This window comes from Saccopteryx leptura, chromosome 4, assembly GCF_036850995.1.
Source record: "Saccopteryx leptura isolate mSacLep1 chromosome 4, mSacLep1_pri_phased_curated, whole genome shotgun sequence".
NCBI lineage: Eukaryota > Metazoa > Chordata > Mammalia > Chiroptera > Emballonuridae > Saccopteryx > Saccopteryx leptura.
Window position 1 is genome coordinate 112,784,343 of NC_089506.1, and position 7,765 is coordinate 112,792,107.

Below are 7,765 nucleotides of genomic sequence, written 5' to 3' on the forward strand. Positions count from 1 at the left end.
TGTACCATCCTATAAACATTCATTTGTAGTGAATGAGCTTTTCATATCATCTGAATGAAGTAAGAGCAGGAGTTATGCTTCAGGGTACATTCTGAATTTTTTTAAACATCCTTACTTTCCTGGAAATTTCACTTTACAGTTACTTTCTATTTCCCATCTGTCAATGGTCATGTGATAGCCCTAGCTAAACATAGGAATTAGAACTTTCTTCTGATTGTTCCACAAATAATTTTTCTCATCTCTTATCATATCACAGCAATTAATTTTCAAAGCCTCCTTATGGTAGAATCAAAATTCTAAATCTAAGGTCAATGATGGGGAGTTTTTAGTACATGGTTTACAGAAAGAAGCTTCTTTTATATACCCTAAAGCCTGAAAATGTTCACAATGTGAAGTCATATGGTCTCACTAGATTTGTCCCAAATAATTTTAAAACAAAGTTAGTTTACACTTGGTTTTTAGCATATATTCAAACACAGTGATAAATCATTACACATCATTTAAAACTCAATTAAATTAAAATTTAATATTGATCAGACACCATTTGCAGGCACTGTAGTAGGGATATAAGTTCCTGTGTCAAAGGACACTATCAATAAGAGTAAAAAGGCTATCTGCAAATTGGGAAAAATATTTGTAAACTATGTATCTGACAAGGGGTTAATATCCAGAATACATAAAAAAAGAACTCCTACAATTCAACAACAAGAAAGCAAACAACCTGAATATAAAAATAAGCAAAGGACTTGAATAAACATTTCTCCAAAGATATGCAAATGACCAACAGCACATAAAAAGATGCTCAACATTACCAATCATTAAAGAAATGCAAATCAAAACCACTGTGAGACACCATCTCATAACCACTTTATTAAAATGCATATTATAAAAAACAAAAAAATACCAAGTGTTGGCAAGAATGTGAAGAAATTAGAATCCTTGTGCACTGCAGGTAGTATAAAATAGCACGGCTACTATGAAAAACAGTAAAGAGATTCCTCAAAAATTAAGAATAGAATTACCACATGACTCAGCAATTTTACTTCTGGGCATACACCCAAAAAAATTGAAAGCAGGGACCCATATTTATGCAGACTTATGTATAACAGCTGACAGGTGGAAGCAACTCAACTCTCCATCTATGGATAACTAGATAAAGAAAATGTAATATATACATATAATGGAATATCATTTCACCATTAAAAAGGTGGAAATTCTGGCACATGCTATAAAACACATAAACCTTGAAGACATTATGCAGAATGAAATAAGCCAGACAAGAGGACAGATACATGATTCCACTTATATGAGGTACCTGGAATAGTCCAATCCAGAGACAGAAAGTAGAATAGTGGTTGACAGGATTTGGGGAAATAATGGAATGAGAAAATGATGTGTAATGAGTACAAGTTTCAGTGTAGGACAGTAAGGAACGTTCTGAAGATAGATAGTAGTGGTTGCACAACAATGTGAATGTACTTAAATGCCACAGAACTGTACAATTAAAATGGCAAAAATTGTAAATTTTGTTATAAATACAAATTATACAATTAAAAAATAAAATAGTTCTTGCCCATATTGAGCTTACACTATAGTGAGGAAATTTTATGTGTGTGTGTATAATTTTATATATATGTATATTATAAAAAATAACATAATAACAAGTGAAATAATAATAACAGTAGAAATTAAATACTATGGTGATCAAAGATTTCAATAAAAATAGTTTTTTCAGGAAAGGTTTTATGGAGTATATAGTGGTTGAATTTTACCTTAGGACAATTAATATAATTTTAATGAGTTGAGAAGGCAGGGGCAGGTATCCTTTAAAAAGAGTACAACATAAAAAAAGCATGAAAGAAAAAACCTTGAGGTATGATTTTAGAATTGTGATTCCTCCCAGTTATGTTAATGTGTAGAGCTGTTCTTGTCAAATTGTATGCAAAACATTTGGACATCTTGCTAAACATAGATTTTAATTCCATAGTTCCAATGATAGGGTACAAAATTCTTCATTTCTACAGAAGACCTATATCTTGGCAGCTGACATGCAGGGGAACATAAGAGAAGGAGAAGTAAAAGTTTGTATATTATTAAAGTAAGCATACAGCCAGGTTTTCCCAAGACATTCCCAAGTTACGCCTGTCATCACATAGTAATGATTAATATTGACCTGTTCCACACTAAGAATGTCCCAGTTTGGGTGATACACAATGTAATCACCCAAATTTTAAGCACCGGTGACTAACAGATTATAGAGGAGAGTTAAGCTGGTTTACAGTGGGTATAAATGGGGTGATATTTATTCATTAATTTAGTCAATATTTACCAAAATTTAACCATGTGCTAGGAATTGTTCTAAATGCTAAGGACATCTAAGTTTAAGTAAAAATGATGACAACCAAAACACTTGTCCTCATGGAGTTTATGGTCTAGTAGAGACTTGCATTGCCGAAGTGTGGGAGGAGGAGATAAAAAGGGAGCAAGTGGAAGGTGCTAGCAAACTTATAGCCAGGGGCAGGCAGTGTGAAACATGTTTCAAGAATGAGATCCAAATTTGAAAAGGAAGGTAGATGTAGGTTTAGATATAGATATAGATCTTTATGAGGCATAAAACTTTGAGGTTGGGTGAAATGCCTTCCTGAAAGTAGGCCTAAAGAGAAGGAAAATATCATATGTGGAGACTACACTTCAGGGAGGATTCAAGGCACCCGCAGGGAAGCAGTTAGAGAAGTAAAAGGTAAAAGGACCAAGGTATGATAAAAGCCAGGAAAGCAGAAAGGTCCAGGACCCTGCCAGTGACAAAATCAAGTGTTGCTGAGAGGTCAAAGAGATGAGGTCTGACACAGCTGACCAAGTGGGGAAAGGAAAGGTCAGCTTTGGGAAGCCGTGCACTCTACCTTGGGCTGCATATGAGAAAGAAGCTTGAAACTCTTAAGGAGGCCAACTTATTCTTAGACAATGATTTGCTGTCATAATTTATGTACTTTTAATTGCTATTTTTAATCGTTAATTTAAAGCAATCTTTACGTAGTTTCTGTCCCTAGACTTTTGAAACCAAATAAAGCAAAAGCTCTAGCATATCATTTTTCATCCATAGCTAGTATATAATTTGTTTCCAAAAGATTATTCTAAGAATGGGTTAAAATGGCACTTATGTGCTTTAAAAAGCTCAAGTAGCAAATAAGCCAGCATTACCCTAATTCCAAAAACTAGACAAAGATATTATAAAAAAATAAAATTATAGCTAATATACCTGATGAACACAGATGTAAAAATACTCAACTAAATATTAGCAAACTGAATTCAGTTATACCTAAAAAAATCTTACACCACAATCAAGCGGGATTTATTCCTGGGATGCATGGTTGATTCAATTTCACAAATCAATTAATGTGATACACTATATCAGTGGTTCTCAAACTTTTTGAAGTCAGGACACATTTAAAATCCTACAAATAATTGTAGGTGCACTATATTCAAATTTCTGAGAAATATGTTATAATAATTAAGTCAAATATTAAAGAAAAAATATAAAATCCAAGCATATTTTTATGGTAATTAAACAAAATAAATATGACAAAATTAAATTTGTTCTGACATTAAAAAATATTTTTGTTACATTTTTTTAGTTACACTTTTTAGAATTCATAAAAAAGGGGGTTAAAAAATAAAAAAACAACAATAAAGTTATCTTTTATATATATATATATTCTTAGTAAGATTTTGTAAATTTGGCAGGTCCTGGCGTGAATGTGTTAAGTTTTTTCATTCTTGTGTTTATGAGAAACATGAGCCTGATGCGTCCTAGCAATTTCTTCAATGTTTGGGCATATATCTGAAAGGCAAACTCTCATTTCCTTGTCAATACATTGAAGAATTACTCTCTTTTTACTCTTAATTGTGTTGAGGATAGAAAGTCCTAATCCACCTAAATAGGATGTTGAAAATTGTAGTAAAATGTTCAAAGCTTTTTAAAATATTGCCACATATTCTTCTTTTATAGAAATCCAAAAGGCTTCAAGAGACAATTCCTTATGTTTAATCATCAATCCAAAACCCCCACCATACATATCATCTTAACTTTACACCAAACAAAGGATAGAAGAAACTTGCCTCCAGTCTTTCCGGGGAACATCCGGGTAGTGTAAACAATCCAGCACCACAGCTTAATAGCTTTTTGCAACCAAATCAGGCAAGTGAGATGGGAGGTTGGGCAAACTATCAGCTTATAGCCAATTGCCCATATCTCTGTCCCTGAAAAATCTAAACTCCAAAAATCCTTTTGGTTTTTTGTTCCTCAAAAGGCACATATTTCTCTGGAATACCATAGGGCACATCTGGAAATTTTCTAGGGCATACACTATGAGAGCCACAGCACTACATAAAATGAAGGAGGAAAAAAAACATTTGATCATACCAATAGATTCAAAAAAGCATTTTATAAAATCCAGCATCCATTTATGATGACAACTCTCATCTAAGTGGGAATAGAGGGAACATATCTCAACATAATAAAGGCCATATATGACAAACCCACAGCTAACACCATACTCATTAAGGAAAAGCTAAAAGTATTTCCCTTAAATTCAGGAACAGGATAAGGATGTCCACTTTAATTACTTTTATTTGACATGGTATTAGAAGTCATAGCCACAGCAATAAGACAAGAAAAAGAAATAAAAGGCATCCAAATTGAAGGGAAAAGGTAAAACTATCATTACTTACAGATGACATAATACTATATATAGAAAACTCTAAGGATCTCACTGAAGAAAAACCACTAGACTGATAAATGAATTCAGTAAAGTAGCAAGATACAAAAAAATAAAAATCCAGAAATCAGTTGCATTTTTGTACACCAATAACGAACTATCAGAAAAGGTAACTAAGAAAATAATAGTATTTTAAATTGCATTAAAAAATACCTAAGAAAATTAATTTAACCAAGGAGCTAAAAGACCAGTACTCAGAAAATTATAAAACACTGAAGAAAGAAATTGAAGAAGATACAAATAAATGGAAGCACATACCATTTCCATGGATAAGAAGAATTAACATCATTAAAATGTTCACACTACCCAAAGCAATCTACAGATTCAGAGCAATCACTGTCAAAATACCAATGGCATTTTCCACTGAACTAAAATAAATAATTCTAAATTTTATATGAAATCACCAAAGACCCTAAATAGTCAAGGCAATGTTGAGAAGGAAGAACAAGGTTGGAAATATGAAACTATACTATGAGGCTATAGTAATTGAAACACCATGATACTGGCATAAAAACAAACACATAGATAGCCCAGAACTAAACCCTCACCTCTATGGCCAAAAAATATATAACAAAGGAGACAAAAATATGCAATGAGGTAAAAACAATGTGGAAGTTTCTCAAAAAACGAAAAATAAAACTACCATAAAATCCAGCAAGCTGGGTATTTATTCAAAGAAACTCAAAACGCTAATTCAAGAAGATATATGCATCCCTGTTCATTGCAATATTATTTACAATAGCGAGAATATGGAAACTTCCTAAGAGTCCATCTATAGATGATTGGACAAAGAAGAGGTGGTACACAGAAACAATTGAATATTACTGGGCAAGAAAAAGAATGAAATCTTACCATTTGTGACAACATAGGTGTGCTAAGTGAAATAATTCAGAAGGACAAATAACATGATTTCACTTATATGTGGAAGCTAAAATAAATAAGATAAAGAACAACAACAACAAAAGAAATAGAAACAAATCCATAAATACAGAAAATAAGCTGATAGCTACCCAATGGAAGGGCTATTGTGAGGCTCGGTGTAAAAAGTGAAGGTATTAGGAAGTACAAATTGGCAATTACAAAATAGTCACAGGGTTGTAAAGTACAGCTTAGAAAATATAGTTAATAATATTATAGTAACTATGTATTATACCAGGTACGTACTCAACTTCTCAGGGGGATCACTTCATAAGTTATATCTAACCACTGTACTGCACACCTAAAACTGATATAATATTAAATGTCAACTATAATTGAAATACAAAATTTTTGAAGAATTGCAAGACAACTAGTGTTGTAATAAGATTATTAATATTTGTACTGAAAATAGAAAAATCAAGCTTCTCATTATAGAAAATTGAATCAGTAATGTAGAAGACATTTTGGGAATGCTACTCAAGGATATAGAAGAAAAATAAAAAAGTCAAATGATGGAAAAGAAGGTGGTATATAGTGAGAAGAAAGAAAGAACAAAGAGATAATTAAGGATTATAGGAATTCTCAAGCAGCAAGCTAGAACAATTGGAACATTAGAGTAATAAATTTCAGATATGACAGAAAAATGATTAGCATAATGGAAAATAATGTGTAATGGTAATAATAAAGAATTCTTGTGGAAAAAAATTAAAAATAAAGTAACAAGAGCTATGTTCTAGTAAAAACATTTATTTTACTTTATGTCCTCTTTCTGAAATGGGGGGACATTTGGAAAGAAAGATTGAAGGAAGAAGTATATGTATGAACTTAAGAGGTATATGTGTGAAAAATATAGACCTTTCTTAGATTAAAATGAATTTATCCAGAATCGTCAGTAATAAAACTGTTATTATGACAGTTAATTCATGTAGTTCTGCATGACAATAGACAAATGTTTTCTCAGCTTCCTGGGACTAAGTGAAATCTTAACAGAGCATTTAAATCATTCCCGCATGATACACTTCTGCCCTCTACACACACACACACACACACACACACACATACACACACGCACATGTGCGCAAGTGCGGCCATAAACACTACTTTCAGAGGGTGAGAACGGGTCCTATTTGTAATACTTTTAGGGGAGATAAGCTTGGATGTCCTTGGATAAGCTCTATCAGAATTGGATATCCTACACTTAGAGCGGGAGGTATGTGATTACCTGCTGTGATTATAATGTGTTTTTTTTGTTTGTTTTTCCCTTGCCCTGAAGCCAGTGTGTAGGGCTGGGGCGGGTTTTTTTTCACCTAGCAGAGGAATATATAAATTACTTGAATGGATAAGTTCAGAAATAAAATATGTAAAAACTAAATGAAGAAAGTCCTATTGTAAAACCAGTCACAATAGACAAACAATTATGGTAGGAATGTTTGGTGCCTTGTTAGAGGCTCAACGGCCCCTTCTACAGCCCTGGAACAATACTGATGTTGGTCATTGTTTGTCCAGTGAAGCGCTGAAGCAAAGCTTTATTTTACTAGGGCTATGGGTCCCTGGAAAGACCCCAGACTTTCCTTGGCTACCAGACTTAGAATTCATGGAGTATGTTGACCAGTGATGTACAAAGGGAAGTGAATGTTAAACTTAAAATTGGGCCAACAAGCATGCATGGGTTAGCATGGCATTCCAAACCCTCCGTACCCTAGAGCAGACTCCCAGGGTTAGCCCCACAACCAGCCTGAACCTCAACTGTTACCACATGGTGAGCCCCTGTCCCCAGTGCATTTCACACCTTTGCTATTCTTCAGGCCCTTTCCCCTTCTTGACACTTGCCTAAATCTTACCTTCCAAGACACACCAGAAGCTCCACCTCTTCTATTATACCTTTATTCCCTAATGGGATTCTCAGGAATACTTCTATTCTCTAAAAACCCACGGTTTATTTTTTATTTTTTTTTTGTATTTTTCTGAAGCTGGAAACAGGGAGGCAGTCAGACAGACTCTCGCATGCGCCTGACCGGGATCCACCCGGCACACCCACCAGTGGGCGATGCTTTGCCCACCAGGGGGCGATG